General features: G+C 40.0%; 1 protein-coding gene across 2 annotated transcripts in view; it reads right to left on the bottom strand.

Moving 5' to 3' along the window:
* DAB1 (DAB adaptor protein 1) overlaps window positions 1–17,998 on the bottom strand; it is a 449,364-nt gene extending 431,366 nt beyond the window's left edge. The window contains exon 1 of one of the 2 annotated variants that reach the window (XM_009569159.2): window positions 17,931–17,998. The gene's annotated coding sequence lies outside the window, so the exon portion shown is untranslated. The remainder of the gene's footprint in view (window positions 1–17,930) is intronic. The other variant, XM_009569158.2, reaches the window with a different exon arrangement.
* Window positions 17,999–18,381: the final 383 nt, after the last annotated feature.

The raw sequence follows: 18,381 nt of genomic DNA, 5'->3' as shown, positions 1-18,381 counted from the left end.
AAATCAGTCAATACTTGCTTCGTATTGAGACTTTAATGCGACTTTTATCTTCACAAAATTCCTTGAGGTCAAGACTCCACCTTGCTCAGTTTGGGAAGCCGTGGAACTCATTCAGAAGAGCAGAGCACAGGAGAAACAAGGCTTTTAAACAGCATCTGCTTTCCTCAGCTAACACCCAACAGCCTAGTAAACAGTCATTTCCAATAGGTAAGAATCTCCCTGGCATCATTTACCTCCCACTACTGTCTTCTGACACACATGCCTATTGCACCCAATTTTAGATCACTGCAAGAACGTTTTGCAAAACTTAATATATCTTCGTTCCCATTTTTGTCTGATGAACAGTAAGAACTCAAATAGCTGCAGACACATAATGTGAATGAAGCTAATTCCCAATCTGAAGGACTCTCAGGACTGTGACACAATCACAGTCTACCCCAAACAGCAGCGTAGGGTCAGCAGTTTGTCATCAGCCACCCTTACACACAGCTAATGCAGAGAGAGAGCAGTAGTAGCCCACCCTCAATACTTAGCCCAAGGAGCCCTGAACCAGCCAGCTCAAACAGCAGGAACATCACCACGAAGAACTGCCCATGTTGTTCCCAGCAAATGTATCAAACCATATACTGGAATAGAAAAATTAATTAAAAATACTTTTTTTTTTTTTTTAAAAAAAAAAAGACCCTCAGCTAAAACCCAGTTACAGGAGATGGCATTTCCTTAGTGAGTCAGACTAAGCAATTAGCCAAAAATAGAGTAAGTAGTTTCAGGCAGTTCACCTGCTCCTCAGACTTTTCTCAGTTGTGCGTCACTTTATAATCATATTTGCCTAATTTCTAAATTTGTTTTTCCAACTAACTACCTAAGAAACAGCAAAATAGATTGTACCAAAACAGCTGTGAAATGAACATAATAAATCAAAAAGCAAAGGTTATTTACTTTCTATTCCTTTTCAGCTCTTTAACCTACAGCACTCCTAGGCTTTGCCTGCAAGAAGTAGATAAAACAATACAGACAACAAAAACCAAACCACCCAACAATAAAAAACTTGAGGCAGTTTTTGATGGACGGCATTCCTCTCACAGCACAAACCCTGCTGTTTGTTACGGGAACTCTAGAGTGAAAAACCTCCAGAAGACATTAATGATCTCTTATAGAAACATTAAAATATTAAACTATTATGCAAAGCAGGTTTGTGACTTTTTTTTCAAAAAAAGGAATTTAATATAGCTTCATTCACTTAATATGCTTTTGAAGCATTCTAATTCATGCAGTACTACAAGATAATAGTCTCTATCCAGAAGAGAAAAAAAAGGAATACATCACTCAGCTAACATTTCTTTTCCATTTTGTGATATAATTCACTATACCTAGTTAGCTCTCTTTTGAAGCCAGAAAAGAAATACTGTGAAGAATCACAAAACAATGAAAGTGAAATGAAAACAAAGAGAAAAATCACTTATATGAAAATATAAAGATGGCACATTTGAAAAGTCCTGAAGCGTGACATACCAAAATAAAGGTATTTGTAGGGAATGGAAGAAAATGCTCAGTCAGAGATAAGCAGTTTGACGTTCCCTCTTGCCACACACAGGATATAACTCCAGGCAGCTTCTGATAAAATGATGTCAACCTTATTTTGGTTTTGCTGCAATTAAGAGAAGTGGCTGCCTGCACACTGGGCTGCAGGCACCTGCGAAATTCCCTTCTTCCTAAACTCAAGAAATGCCTTCTTAACAAATTGAACTCATATAGGAACCCAATGGAAAAGGCACTGCTCTTCTGGTACTCAGACCATCATCATCTTCAGACCAAGCTACCCCTCGGGGAATTTTGACTTTATACAATAGTCACATTTTCTGACAGTAAAAGCTTCTGTCGTTTCTGTTCCTAAAATGGATTTTGTTGCTATTACAAATTGAACTTTAGTTGGTGGCATTTATTTGATTATAAATTTCAGAGGCTAGTTTCTTTCATGCTTTGAGCCTATGTCGGATCAACTTAATATGCTCCCATGCCACAGAGCTGACTGGAGCAGCTTTCAACCACCACACGAAGCAGCCCAGTTCCACGAGTTTACAGAGATGTGAAAAAGCGAGAAATAGGAATCCTAAGTTTGATGTGTACTGGAGGAGCAGGCAGGGCTGCTCTGAATCACCATTTACCACAAATCTGCACTTTTTTAGCAGGCTTTTGCTGATAGATATCAGTTTAATCCTAAAACTAGATGCTTCAATTATGGGATTAGCGTCAATCGACATACAGAATAACAGAAAGCAGAACTGCTTTCCTTACGGAGGTACTCAATCAGCGTCTCATAGCTGGTTCCACAGAAGCAAGCTGACTACCCTGCAGGGAGATGCTCAGTTTCCTTTGCTGGAAGCAAATAGCAAATTGTTAGACAATAAAAGCATAGAATTCATTGCAAAGTCTTTTAATATGACCTGGGTGGTTTGGGAGTGAAATGCATGGGGTGGGGGGAAAGGGTCCATCCACATCCAGTACTCCTTTCAAAAAGACAAACATGAGGAAAAGAGGGATTCCCAGCACTAGAGCTCAGCATCCTACAGGAGCCAGGATTTTTAAATCTTCTCTCTTTATTCCTAAAACAAAGATCCTCCTCAGAGCTGAGTGTTCCAAAGATACAACTTAGCGAAATGCTAAATCAGCCAAGGAATGCAGAAAAATTGCAGTAAGAAAATGGAGAAACTCTCTCTCTAGATAGTGATTCCTTTCTCTCTGGGGCCATGGACTCACCCACCAAAAGAAAAGTGAACTACAAAAGCTGAAAAAACACCTCAAATAAAATGTTTTTTTTTTTTTTTATTTAAGGAAGGGAAAAGTGCTCCCATATTAGTCATTTTCCTCTTTTTTTCTTTTTTTTCTTTTCTTTTTTAATCCAGCTCTTGGAAATGGAATGTATTTCCAACCAATACACTGGATATATTTGTTGGCTGGATACTGTGATCCTTATTCAAAACAACATCCCAATGCTGCACACTGTCCAAATGTTTTGCTTTGGAATATAACATGAGCTACAGATATACAAGAGATCATGATAATAAGAGGCCAAGTACAATTTAAGTTCTATCCTGAGGAAATTTTATAACCCAGAATTAGAAAAGTCTAACTCATTTGAGAGCACTTCTTTAGAATGATATACTATGAGCTCAGAAAGTAGACACATGCTGCAATGTTTAAGACTCTTAAAAGGACAAATCCACATGCTGAGAATCTGGAAGTTGACTGTGAAAAGCTATTATCAAAGTCTCACCAAAACTGGATCTCCTGGCTACCTTCCCAAGCCCATTCCAATTCTCCTTCACTGCCTAATTCTGGCAGCTGTGGTTCTGTTTCATACTTCAAAGGGCAGTCAAAGGCACCCTTCAGAAAGAAAAAGCAGGAAACAATAAACACTTCAAGTCCTGCTCCTTTGCTTACAGGACGTTAACATCACAAAGAAGCCCAGTGCTCTTTGTGGATTGCCAAGCTGCAGTGGTGAGGGTCAAGTTTGCCTCCAAATTTCTGGGTAAACTCCCTCTGTTGAAATGTGAATGGATATAGAAAGCCAGACAGGAGCCTTTACTGCGCTAAATATGCATGGGATGTCTCCAAAAGTGCATGACAATAATGAGCTTGCACAATCTATGGTAAATTAATTCAACAGCTACATGAATTTAACCATCCTAAAGAGATACTGGAGTAGCAAAAAATGGATAAGCAATGTTGCTTATGATATTTTTACAAAAAAAAAAAACCAAAAAAGAATAATATCAGTCAGAGGGGAAGGGAACATGTTGGAGAAGACAGATTTTCACAAATATTTGTATTTGAATTGCTGATGAACTCTTCCTGCTGTTATTTTTATTAATGTTTTAATTATATATGCAATACACTTCATGAATAACTGAAAATATATAGGAGCTATAACATTTTACAAGCTAGAAAGACAGTTATATAGCCAACTTCAAATATACTTCCTTTCTGTTAAGGAAACAAAATACACTGGGACTGTGACCTTGTATGTAATACAGTTAAAAGCGAATATGTGATGGAGTAGTTCTCCTGAGCTCATGCTAAATCTGATGCTGCCATCTGAACAGCGGTGTTTTACTTCATGACTCCAGGTCATTTTACATCAGTCAACTGAAAACACAATGAATATGAAATGGGGCAGCAAGTTTTGGGTTATGCTCAGGATCTCAGGTCCTAGGACAATAGCTTATTATTTCAAAAACATCTCTAAAATTAGCATAATTTCAAACATGCACCATGCAGCGACCTGGTAAGGTGAGTCTTTCTGCAGTGAGAAAAATCAGAAGCCCTAGTCATAACGCTACAGATGTATACTAAAGCAATATTTTGAGAACCAGTTCATTATGTAGGTGAGTTAAGGACAAACCTTACTTAGCAACAGTCAAGTCCATTCTTCTTGAGTCTTCAGTCAGCCCAAAGCAGTCAGCTTTGGAATAAGCAGAGAGTGATTCCATCCCATCAACCAGATTGTGCAATACCCCCAACACATTTAACATCCAAGAAGAATAAGACCCCCAGTACACTCATCTGAGTCTTCCCAACCACATCTTAACCCACAATGCATTGCTATGTTCAGGACACTGATCCCATTTTGAGTTGAAACCTTAAGGTCTGCTGGAGACTCACTAGGCTGACCCTTCTGAATAGCATGTAATGAAATCTTTATTATAATTTTCTTTCAACTCACACTGCTAAAAAAATTTGTCAGCTGCTTTAAAATAGTCGCTGTGTTTCTGGCCCTGCTTCTGGCAATCTAAGTAGCTGTCATCACTGTAGGAGCAGCCTGCTTGATAAGATTATAATTTTGTTTACATTGTGCTATAGGATGCCATGCTGAGTACAAGGGAAAATGGCAATCGACAGCATGTAATGTGTATTTTCAGTAAAATGTAGGGTATCTTCCTTTATTCCTTCCTCAGAACTGCATGATTTTAGCTGATGTTCTTCAAGGTAAAGAAAAAAAAATGGGTTTAATGTATTTCTTCGCTGGAATGTATTGCAGTAAAAACTGTAATGGCCTTTTTTGGCACCAAACCTGAAATATACAGCATTCAGAAAACTGCTATTTATTGAAGCAGGAAATGCAATACCAAGACTACAAATCACGTTTTACATATAGAAAACTGGAAGTAAATCTGGCTAACTCCTACCTCTCCACCAAAGGTAGAGCCCCCAGTCTCAAACTAGAAGCACCCAATTTTCATTTGCTGTGTGGCTGCAAGTTAAAGACCTTACTGCATCTCATTTTCATCCTCTGTAAAATGAAGATATGGCCACATATTTTAAGAGAGGGTCACGAAGTTTTCTTAGAACGGGAGACTGTAAATCTGCTAGGGAAGTGTACCAATATTTTTACAGCAGTCAGTTGGGTGAGTTTTAATTTGTGTTTGATTAGCAAAGTGCTCTGGGCCAGACACACAGTATTCACATAACTCCCATTGCAGCAAGGCAAAATTTCACAATTATAATGGTAGTAATATGTATTCAGTCTTCGCCATTAGCAGCTGGGAAAATGGGTCAACAATAACATTGCTGTATAGCTGGAGGATTTCTCCACCACCAATTTAAATGCTGCGGTAAAGGGCAGCAAGGAACATGGACCAGATTCCTATTACTTTTAGCATGATCCCTGTTATTTTCCCCTTCCCCATAAATGAAATATTTTCATATGCCTTTCTCTAACTCTCTCCAGAAATTAATTTCCCAGTTGTGTCTCTTTCTCTCCTTCCTATGAAAGGTCGGCCACTGCCGGGAGTACATGGTCCCAGGGGCAAAGTTGAATCTAGGGCTTTGCATTGGAAGGAGAGGCACTGAACAGCTTTGTCAGGTCAACCAAAAGGCAACATAATGAATCCTTAAGCAGTGCAAAGTGCACAGGATTGGTATTTCACGTTAATAATTGATGACTTGCCAACAAGGGTTACTGAGTGGTTTAAGATCCCAAGTCAGCACTGTTAAGCACCATTAGTAGGTAGGAAGCAAGCAAGCCAAGGAGATGCAAGTTTCTGCAGTACACGTGCAGGTTGCCATGTGGGAGGTAAGTACACAGATCCCATTAAGAAAACAAGGGGTCTCTGCATACAGCCGCCCACGCACACTCCGAAAAAGCACTACAGCTCCTCTGCCCGGCCAGCATAACAGAAAACTCCATCTTGGAGTTTGACAAGAGAAATTGTGAAATTTATCTTTCTCAGACTGGATCGTCTTCCGTGTAATGGGAACAAAAGGCAATACCAACAAAAGAAAAAGCTGTATTAAAGCCCTTCTCGAGGATAGAAAAGGAAGCAGTCATACATCAATATGCTAAGTCGGTGCACAACACATCACTGAGGTCTGGAGGCTCAGCTCAAGCCTTATTGACCCACACGACAGCCACTGCAAAAAGGACCTTGAAGCACAGCTGAGTGCTTAAACAACAAGACCTGCCACCACCAAAGAAAGAGAAATAGAAGTACAAACAAGAAATGCTCATCCTTTCCTAACATAAGGCACTCAGCTTTAAATATCTGCTTAGGCAAAATTTTTAAAGAGCACATTATTGCAGTTGACAATGGCATTTTGTTACTTGAGGACAACTGCAAGTGTCAGAATTTATGAAGGTATGAATGTCAAAACATTATTTCTTCATTAATAGCATGAAAGCCTGTGTTTGTCTTAATGGTCACAGTTTTAAGGATTCATCAGTGTCATTCATTTGAAGTCTGCTAAAGCACACAGGTAATTTAGTCTGATTGTTTAGGAATATATTTCATCTATCTCCTGTTGTTACAGAATGGAGTCAGATGATTTTGGCTTCTCTTCTTTTCCTAAGAACTGGAAACAATAGTAGCTGGAATTATACCTTACTTCATACATTCAAATGCAGAGTGACTTAAACATGCTGCTCAGCAAGAAATTGCTGAGACTGAAGCATGCAATTTCACATTTGAGAAGTCTGAATTCCCCATTTGGAAGCACCAGTATATTTCTGTGCAGCAGCAAATACAAAGTACTGAATTATTTCCAGCTCCATTTTATGAAGTAAGGTAAGGAGAAACTAAAATCAGCATTTACATGTGTCAGCAAATACTGTTGCAAACATCAGGACTAGAAATTCAGTCACTCATAATGATACCTTCTTGCTCCTGAGAGGAGAAAGTGCAGTAACCTCCTATAGCCACACTTTCCAGGCTCCCACTCAGCATACACCAACAGCTGCGAAGACCAGACACTACGGATGTTTGGGGTGAGGCCATGTTTAATTGCTTGAGCATTTTCAAGCTGATGGTTGCATACTGAAAATTAGGGCTACATTCTGGCTTTGTTCCCATTGAAGTAGCACAACCTGAGCCAAGAAGCAAGAGAGATGTGTAGGAATGTGCTTTCAAACACAGCATCAGTCTGTCTTCACCAACTACCAATAACAACAAACATGGGAAAGGCATCAGTAGCAGCACAGTTTGCTGCCAGCACTGTTTACTAGGTGCACAAGAACGTACACGCAGGAGGATCCAGGCTGCATACATGCAAAACACCCTCATGAAATTCGCATCTATTAACTGGATGTGACAGTAAGCCATAGCAGAAAAACTCACGCTAACCTGCAAGTTATTCCAGCAGCAGAGTGGTGTGAAGCCAGGAGAGCGCAAGGCAAAGCTCCTAGCCATTATCTCAAAGGAAAAGCAAAAGCCAGTACATGTAATTGAAAACGCAACTGGATGTTCTCCCTGAAATGCACTCTAGGACAGAGTGTCTTGTGACACTTTCAGCCAGACAGACACGTGGATGTAAACATAAAGCGGACAGAAGTTATCAACTGTGATACAGTGGAAGAGGGTCTGGTGCAACCATTCCACTCCTCACACCACCGACTGCACACAAAGCAGATGGCTTTCCACAGATGCACAGATAATTTTTCTGACCAAAATCAACATGCCAAATTATCCTCCAAACCAATGGCAACTGGAGGACACACAAAATGATACCTTTGAAGCCAGCTGGCACATGCTGTCTTGGGCCTGGATGTGATCAGTGGCACAATGGGCACACAACTTTGCTTCCATCTGGCGTGGCTGGCAACAGCGGAGGTCGACACAGGCTGGAGGAGAGTGGTGCTCAGATGAGGCAGTTGATGGATGATAAGGGAGAACTGAATGCAGGGTGGGGAAAAAAATGACCTGCAACAAATCAAATGTGGCTGTATAGATGTGTGTCTCTTTAGCAGACTCAATCAACAGCAAGAGGGTGATAGGGATATTGAAATGGTTAAACAAATAGCTTCATGTCGGCCTGCCCACAATTACGATGAGATGGATAGATGCAGCGAAGAACCACTGACCTTAACAACACAGAAGGAGTGTTCTGGAAAATATATGGATAAGCCAAATACACAGCAGAGACATGAATACCAGTATGTGCTATGATTTGCACGCCAATCCATAAAGCCGAAGGTAAATGAACAGACAAACGAGTAATCTAAATGAAAGAAATGTCAGTACGCAAATTGTTTCACATATTGGTAAGTGGCAAGCAGAGGGACCTCCAAAACCCTGCAAGAGTCTTCAATCTCCAACTTGTCAATGTGACGTATCTTCAAGCAAAAAACCTTTCACTAAATCTTTTTTCCACTTCACTTCCTGTGTCTCAGTTATTACACTGAGAAGTGATCCTATCTTCGGTCAATAAATACACATTACATGTTCAAACACCAACATTCAGGTTTTATCTACACCTGATGTTAGCAGGAGTTTCCACAAACTTCTGCAATACCACCTCCTTATCTTTTTTAAGTCTTTCACTGCAATGCCTTACAAAATATTTTTTTACAAGGAGCACACAGGAGCGGTGGGCACACTGAAATTCCCTGTTCTCAGAGTGATTCATTTAGTTATTTTGCTTAAACATCTATAGAAGTGCAAACATCTCTCATATTTCTAACTCTCAGTAAGGAAAGATTTTCTCTTCTTCAAAATTTACATATAAGTCCTGTTCCACACTGAAGGTTCTTACGCACAATAGAAAGGCTATAATAAGCTATAAGGTTTTAAGACTACAAAACAAAAGCGTGCCAACAAGCATTCTAATTCAACAGTGACTCGCTTTTCTCACCCAGGGAACTTAGCAGAAAGCCTAAAATGGCAAGATGCCAAAATCTAGCTACTCAGCATGAGGGCAGGTTTCCTACACGTCATGATCAGCTGTGGTAGCTGTGAAAAATCATAAGTCAAGAGGCATAGTCTAGCTGTAAAGTGCTCAATGAAGAAAAGGAGGGAGGGGAGGGTTATCATCTAACATTAACAAAAACAGGAGCAAATCTCATTTCCCGCATTGCTGTACCCTCAAGCTCTCTTCTGTTGTTTCAAGCACCTACCTGTTCATCCCAACCACGAACTTCTCAGTTTATCTCAGCACTCTGACTCTGAAAAACCCACCCAAATATAATGATGTATTTAAAAGTTATTAATGACTGTAATGTCTATTAATAGGCCATTACTGTCCACAGTCCAAACACCATTTAGCACTACCTTCTGACCGGTTAGACACCAAGTCCCACAAAACCAGACAGTTCATCTGAGAGGTGTTCAGGTGATAAAGACAACACTGAAAAGGCGTGTGTTCTCCCAGGGTAGTTCTGACAACTGACATTTAAAAACAAGCAAAAGTTTTCTTTTGTTTTTAGGTCTGAGCATCTTATTAAAGGCAAAGGTGTTTGCTTTCTGCCAACCATTCAAGACTCTTTGTTTGGAAGAAAGTAAGGAGAGAGGTTTATCGAGCCAAGGTTGGATAATCACAGATGATCTTAGGACGGGTAATGTTTTCTGAAAGTGGGAGAAAATTAAAACTGGCCTGATATAAGCAGATTTACCTTTTAAAAACATTTCCCCACAGAGCTTCAGATACAATAGGATTAAAGTGTCAACACATAAAATCTACAATCAAGTATCTTTCTCAAGGACTCGTTGGTAAATAAATCTCGAGATCCCAATTCAGTGTCACCCAGGTGTGTTTAGGTCTCAAAGCCAGCCAAGAACATGGCACATCAGGAAGCATCCTGTTGAGAAACATGCGGAGCAATGAGAAGTGAGATTTCTGGAGATCTTCACCAAATTAACTACCATAAGAAAGCCATTAACAGATGTAGCTAAAACCTTTCACACAATTTCACTGCCGTTCAACTTTCATTTTTTAAAAGATGTGTTTAGGCTTATGAGTCATGTTTACTTTTCAAGTAAGAAGTAGCTGAATTTTCATTTTTATATCAACTTCTAATTTACTTTTTATTAGATTTGCATCAAAATGTTCCCATGAGCATGAGGCGAAAAGCAACTAAAGTGTGCAATGCAAAAATAAATCCTCTCATTCCTTCTTAAGAACAGTTTTCCTTCTGATTCTATGATTCACCTGTGCAGCTGTTCCGAGAGACTCCCTATTCAACTGATTAAGAAAGCAAAAGGAGCTGGTCGTAAAATATTAACTTATACATAACTTCTTAACTTCAGGAATCAAACAGATTGTCAAAATTCTCTGTCTTTTCCTCCATCGTATTATTATAGCATAATCGATGGGGAAGAACACCTTGAACAACCCAATACCAGTTAAAATCGTGTATATATTTATCAACAGCCAACTCCATTCTCATCTGCTACTGCATGTCAAACACGTACAAAGCCAATCCGTACAGGACAGTTATCTGTGGTCACTGCAGCCCCATGGGACTGCACAGACTGTGGCTCTTGGATGTTACTCAACAGAAAATACTAACCTGAACAACAGTACTGTAAGGCAGGACTTACTCCCCAAACCTCACCTCTCTCCTTCTGAGCTGGGTTTATTTGTGATATTTATTGTAGCAATGTCTTTTTCATTGTACAAGTAACTGCCCTTGCCAAGCACACTGCTTTCCCTTAGGCTACTTTAAATCTCTCTAAAAAACAATGATGCTTATCTTAATATAAAGTATCTTGAACAGTTGAGAGCAATACAGAAGAGCTTTACATTGAGAGAGAGAGAGGTCAATGATGCACTAAGAGCACTTTGTCCCTAAACATAAAGTAGATCAAAATCCAGTTTTGATCAAAAGCACAAGCTACTTGTGCCTGGCCATGGAAGGGCTCTACTGGTCCCCAACCAGCAAAGCCCTTAACTGTGCAATTAGCTCCAATTCCCACGTGCAATGGGGCTGCCAAAAGCACAAGATAAAGGTCAAGCCCTCCATGCCTAACACTCATCTGTCACATCCCTACCACCTCATTTGGCACAGTAGGTCTTAAATACCAGTCCTTGCTCAGAAAAGAGCTATCAGTGGTGCAGCAGGGCTCTTCTGCAAGTGGTGATGCCCAACACACCTCCTGGGCAGAAGGCAGCCTGCCCAAACAGACAATCCCTGCCACTGCCTCCACCTTTTAACTGCAAAGGGTTCAGTTAGAGGCAAACAAAACCCAGGATCCCTCTTGCTACCGAGTTGCTCATCTTTCCTAACCTTTTTCCTTAGCGCTCAGAACAAAACAAATGCACCCTGACCCCCTGCAAGGCTGGTCCTGCCTGTCACCATCAGATTGATTTGTAGCACAGAGCCTGTTTCACTTTCTGATCGTCCTATTTTCTTGGTCACAGTTGGTCAGACACGCCTACCGGCTGTCGTCCACTGCCATAAATTCTTTATTTTTTGAGAACCCCCAATAAGCTCAGAAAAATCTATGATCTCTTGTCTCCTTATGGAAAAATACTGTATTACAGTTTAATAAATAAAAATTAAGCACTAGCTACACAGGGAAGACATGACCTACACCCACAACTACTGCCTCATTATCACTGTTATCAAGGCCAGGATCATATCCTGAGAGGAGAGAAACTGCAACCACTAGCAAGTGTCTTAGCCTGCTGTGAGGAGCAAATAGACAAGGGATGTGACAACAAAAGAGAATGCACTCAGTGGCATTAGTTCACTTACGGCAACCATTTTTACTCCCAATCTTTTAGACTATGCCACTGTTCATCAGGATGGATTCTAATGAGAGAACAACTGCCATGAGAATGGAAGTGAACCACGTGGGGATTTAGTACCTACTTGGACACCGCAGGTTAAACCTTTCGTAGCAAAAGTGAATTTTTTGGTGTTCAAATTCTATTTCATGGCACCCCTGTAAGACTGGGAGTAAAAAAATATTAGACTGACATTTAACTTGCACCCTGGAGCCAGCAAATCAGACATGGCAGGCAAGCAGGGCAGCATCAGGAAAACATAGGGAAAGGGAGAAAAGAACAATACCAACTGGAAGTGCTGCAGCTGGAAATCAGAGGGAACGGGGTGCAGCAAAGCCCAGGGACAACAGCGATGTGCAGAGGAGGGAGGCAGTGAGGGAGCAAGCAGTGAAAGGATAGAGTTAGAGCACAGGCCAACAAATGGAAGAAAAAAACTGAAGCACAAAAGGAAAGACATTTTGTTTTCATGGGGTAGGAAACATGCTGCACGAGAGCAAAGCAAAGCGAAAGCAAAAGCAGAATGGGAATGCTGGAAGCAATACTGGGAGCATCACAGGGAAAAGAAAAAAAGAGCAAAAGGGGTTCAGGATTTTCAAACAGTATCCAGGAAAAGCAAGAGGGGAAGAAGCAGGGCGAGGGGAGAAAAATCAGAGAGACAGGCCCTAGGAAAGATGCGGAGGCACAGGGAAAGATCTGACTTAGGCAGCATTGGACCATAAGGCAAAAAAACCCAAAGGAGAATTATAAAATGCTGTAAACTCGGAGAACCATAATTCTGTCAAATGTTGTGGTAACCAACAGCACTGTGCATTATATTTTCAAGTGGTATGTGAATAATTATCAGAGAATGCACGAAGGAAAACATCACAAGAACTCATGTAAGGGGATAAATGCATTTCCCTGTAAAAATGCTTTGAATTTTTTTTCCTCTCAAATAAAATGAGGCCTTTTAGATACTGATGTTTCATAGCGTGGGAGGGGGTTTATTTGTTTCTCTAAGCATTTAGAAACAACACAGCAACACTCCCAAATATATCTTGAAGTGTTTTCCTTTTTTTTTCGTTCAGGTTTAAAATTAAGTCTGAAATAATAACAGCTTAAATACAATACATTAGTGTTAGTTTGTGTTTGGAAGCATTTAGTAAAAATAATATTATGAGACCCAAGAATCTCATAATGCTTTAAAACTACACTGTAAATACACATTGCAAGTACATTCATCTGTATGTGGATTGCTACATTCTGACAAGTTCTCCTGAAAACTACCTGAGCTACATGACAATAACTGCAGCTTTTTTCAAGGGAGGGAACAGATCTCTTAACAATTGGTTTTGTTCCTCTTCACTGGAGAGTTAAGGAATACTACTGGTCACAAATGAGAGCACAGCTGATGCTGGCATCAATATAATAGAAGACATAGTTCTAACAGAACAATATAAAATTAATACCATGAAATATTTTTCATTTCAGACAGTTCTAAAACTCTAAATCACTAACAACGTTCAGGAGATAAGCTCTAAACTCTAAAATGTAAATCAACACATATAAATTGTGCAAAGACGATGATTAGCCCTAAGTTTAGAAACTGTTTCTAGTCCTTAGTATAATGCATGGGGGTTGGACATGCAGAGGCTCATGTAAAGCTCTGCTAATAAAGTGGCTCAAGACTTGAAGTCACCAGCTCTTTTCTGACAGATGATCTCTGAAATAGCCACCATCAGCAGTAATGTCAGAGACACCACTACTCTCACAACACTAAATGGCTAGAACGTTTTAACAACTGTAGGTGACACTGAGCTAAGAAATGTGAGCAGAATCAGCAGAGAATGTATCATCAATAGTTGAAGACAAGGATACGATATCCAAAAGCTAAAACGTGATACAGTGCAGCACCTACTTTTTGTTCGTTTTATTTTTCCTTCTAAAATACATGTGGTCAAAGTGTGAGGTGGTAAAAGGCCAAGTGTCTGTACTTCAAAAAGTTAAAATGAATACAAATAAAAAAATATGGTATTACTGGAAAACCAGAAATATCAGAGAAGTTTGACAGTAGCAGGAGATGCTAAGACCAGAGAGCTTATTCTTCCTTTTCTATTGCACTAGAAAGATATGGGCTATCTCAATAGATACCACATTTTGAGTGTCACTTATGGAAAAGTCAATAGGGAGGAAAGGAAAAAAAAAAAACCAAACAAAAAATAATCAAACACCACAAAGAGCTAAGGTCAAAGAGAAAAGAACCAAGATCTCTCTTTTTTTTTTCCCCCCCTTCTTTTCCTGCAGAGTAAAGCTGAGGTTAAGGAGGTGCTAAGCATGATCCAAAAATGTCCAACAAGGCAGTAACAGAAGAGGACATTCATCAGTTCTTCTCCATACAACTGACAGGAAGACAAGGGTAGAAAGAATTTGGTATTAGAAAAATGGAAGTCTTGCTAACTGTAAGAGTGGCAAAGACCCAGAACAGGCTGTCTAGGGAAGATGAGAAATCAATACCCAAGGTTTAAAAAGAGGTTAGACAGACTGTCAGCTTCTGGAGGTGAGACAGGTACACTTGATCTCACCTAAGAGCCTGACAACATCTCTTCCACATCAGCATTTCTGGGATTTTTTTTTAATGCTTCAAGTAATTTGTCTCAATTATGGGATAATTTCATATGTGAAAGAACATAACAGATATTGGTGTTGGCATATGCTAACCAATTGTCCCCCTTCTGTCCTTCTTTTATTTGGAAGACATTAAATTCAGTGAGAAATGAAATGTTACGTTTCCACTCCTTTTGCTTTGTTTTGCTTTCTCATTTAAGGGCTTTGTGCTCTTGGTATTTATATCTTCTAGGGTTGGGTTGATTTTTTTTTCCCCTTCCAAGAGATCTAGGAATGAGAAAATATTTTATGATCCTGCTTTAAGGTTACGACACAATTAATTTTTCTTGTTAAGGTGATGTTTTGATCTTGTCCCTCTGTTATTAAAGTACACAAGGTATGTGCTAATTGATACTGTGCATCTGTTTGCTCCAGTGAGAAGAGAAAAAGTGTCCCTACACATTGAGAGTCCCTTGTTCTCTTTACTCACTGGCATCTCCCTCTGACTTTTGGAAATCCATCCAAGTAATGCAGTTCCAAACCACACAACCGCTTTCTGAAGCAGCTCCGACCCCAGGAGACATATCCTCCCAACTACTAAAAAACTGGGACATTTGACAATCTTGTTCACCCACAAGATAAAAACCTGTCCTTCATTTGTAGTCTGGGGAGCAATACTGAAGGATTTTGCATTGCAAACCAAGTTAGAATATCACCCTTTGGTAAACAAATATTGATTTCAGAACCTGCAAGCAAAAGAAACACAAAACATCCCTTCTGTTGAAAATAGCTGATCGCAGCTTTAACAGCAGCTGAGCAGAAAATTTCTGATAAAAAGAGTCTAGGGACAAATGACACCAGTTTGGTGAGCCTGCAACACCTCCCTGGGAGCCAAGCATTCCAGGTGTTGGGCCAGCAGGGAAGCTCTACAATGCAGGTTGGCATATGGCAATCGTTTGGTAACTACAAGGTGGCCCAGCTCCCACCTTGCAGCTTATTAGGCCCACAGCAACAAACTGAGGATCTGTTTTCCCATAGAGAAGAAAACAGAACTGCTGTCACTTTAAAAAGCAAATATTTCACTTGCATTCAACTCTCAAGTAGGTGCAGAGCCACATCTCTAGATTCCTCTCAACCCAGAAATTTCAACTTCAAACCCAGTGCTGGTTGAGAAGACTGAATCTATTGCTTCTTCAAAAAAGGCATGCAAATTCCCATTTATTTCCAAAACCAGCGAAACACACACCTTTCAGGCAAGGAACGTTGCCAGGACTGTTTCTGCTGTGATGGAGGTGTATTGAGAAAGAAGTACTTTTTCTAGAACAGCTTATTCTAAACAGATTAAATTCACTAGGTGACATTTTTAATCAGTATTTCTATAGGGCATTGCTAAAATGAGAACATTAGCAATTCATTTACGTTTGAAAATAAACCAATTTGAGCAGTACCTGAGCACTAGCAAGGATGCATGAAGTGAAAAGACCGAAAAACAAAAAGCTCTGTGGCACTGCATTATCTTCCCTCTGCTCACCTTTTGCCACATCACTTTAGAAAATGCCATTGCAAGACATATTTCTTTCTATCCCGCTCCTATGTAAATTCAAATTAAAATCCATCTTGTCCAGAACAAGTGCTCTTGGTGCCTAATGAAAGAGAAGTTTGCATTCGGGATTGGGAAGTCCTCTGTTTTGGATGATGCTCCCTCCTGCTGCTGCCTGATCTGCTCGCAGGGTTGCAGTGAGGCATTGCCTTCTCCAAGGCCACCAATAAGCTTTTAACCATGTTTGGTGAGGAGCAAGGAAAGATTAAGGCAGTTGTTGCATTTTTTGGCTTCCAGAGTTGAGAAAAATCACAGTAAGATGACATATCGGATACCTTGTCCCAGTCAAATAGCTGAATTTTTTTTCCAAGAAAATTTGATTAGCTGTAAAGCTGACAGTTTATATTCCAGTCTCCAGTCCAGTCTTGTCTAAAATAAGCTTAAAGGAAACACTAACAGAGCATTAGCTGTAGCTGCTGCACCACTGGGTACTGCTTTAATAACTTTTTAATTGTCCACACAAAAGGTCACATCTCATTCCTAAATAAGTTGGTTAATTTAGAAAGGAAAACCACTCAGAGCTCCCCATTGCGTCTAAAGCTTTGTGAAATTAAAAGTACATTTTATTCCAGTTAAAGAAAATAAGGATGCAAGACAGGATCAAAGCTGGATGTGTGACAGTTCAAATTCATTTCACTTCCGATGATCTTGAGCTCTGAACAGAACACCTGTACCCTCTAGAAACCCTCTTTTCTCTGAAGAAAGGAAAAAGAAACACAATAGGAGAAGATGCAGGAAATCTGTTACAGGAGGTCTAATTGCAATCATTTGTAACATGCACCCAGATACATATCTTATTTTTAAGCAGACCTTCCTAATTAAGCAGAGGAAGTGGTTATCACCAAGTGAATGACTTGCGGAAGGGGGTTATCAACACTATCCATATAACAAAAGAAACCCAAGATATTGATCCAGAATTAGATGGCCATCACAAAGTGCAAGATCCCAGGACCAATCAGGGAACAGGAAAGAAGGATGCAAGACACCAGGACCACAGCTCTTGCATGTGAATAAGGACTCCGCACAACCCTAATCGACTTTTGCCTGGGGAGGTGACAGAGTCTGAAACAGGCTATCTACTTCTTACACATCTTCCCAATATCCAAGACCAACTGTGGTGTGCATGTGTATTCTTACGCCCTTCAAGGTAGGGAATCCGACTGCCTCCCTAACCTAAACAATTTACCAGGAGTTGTATAGAGTCAATAATGGCAGGGGAATTAAACATGAGTCTCTTGCACTGCAGGTTAACTTGCTATGCTACTAGGTCATCGCTCCACTCTACAGATGTTATTCCAGGCTATTAAAGTACTGCATGACTGTAGCAGACTGGCCCGAGTTTTAAGGAAACCAAAGAATATACAAAAAATCATTGTAAATCTGGCAGTCTTAACAAAATTAAAAAGCAACAGCTTTAAGATAAGGGTATTCTGAACTAGCTGTGGTTTTGCATGAAGTCTATCTGCTGATGGGACACAGTAAAGCAAGCAATTCAAAATCTGTGCACTCCTGGTAATTTTTTAAAGAAAAAAACCCCCGAACTCACATCAAAGATCCTAGTTCAAAGCAGTGCTCACACATATCATGGTATTGTTAAGGATAAGGCCCTCGGGGTCAGCAGCATGGTGCTGCAAGACTGTTCCGTGTTTCCGAAGGAGATTCGAGGTCCTGCACCGGACCCTGTTTTACGGCATAGACAGATCCCTAACAAACTCCAGTTTCACTCCAAACAAAATAACATTTTCCATACCTGCAATTTTTTTCTTTTCACAATCTCAGGGTGATGTATGGACATTGAAGAGAGCTTGGCAATAAATCTAAAAGGCAGAAAAAATATTAGCACATTATTTGCAAATGTTAAGACTGAAGTACTGAAGAGTTTCTGGTCAGAAAAAGAATCAAGTCCTTCTGTACTTCAGGCCCTCTTTCAGGCCACTTTCCTAGATCGGAGAGTTATATACAACACCAAAAACCAGGCTCAAGCCCAGCTAAATGCTCCTTGAAAACATAAAATGAAAAGCTCACCAGTCTTACATTGTTTCTGCTAAGCAATGCAAGCTGTGGTGCTGGCTCACGGGTAACACAAATTGCTGCTCTAAGTCTGTTAAAAAGTCAAAAAAAAAGGCTACCATATGGTGCTGACTGCGGTATCTCTTAGCAGGTGAAATGAATCCAAAACAGTAGCTACCATACTTAATTAT

This window comes from Cuculus canorus, chromosome 8 (assembly GCF_017976375.1).
Source record: "Cuculus canorus isolate bCucCan1 chromosome 8, bCucCan1.pri, whole genome shotgun sequence".
Taxonomy (NCBI): Eukaryota; Metazoa; Chordata; class Aves; order Cuculiformes; family Cuculidae; genus Cuculus; species Cuculus canorus.
The sequence above is the reverse complement of the archived record's forward strand: the minus strand, read 5'-3'. Positions and strand labels throughout refer to the sequence as shown.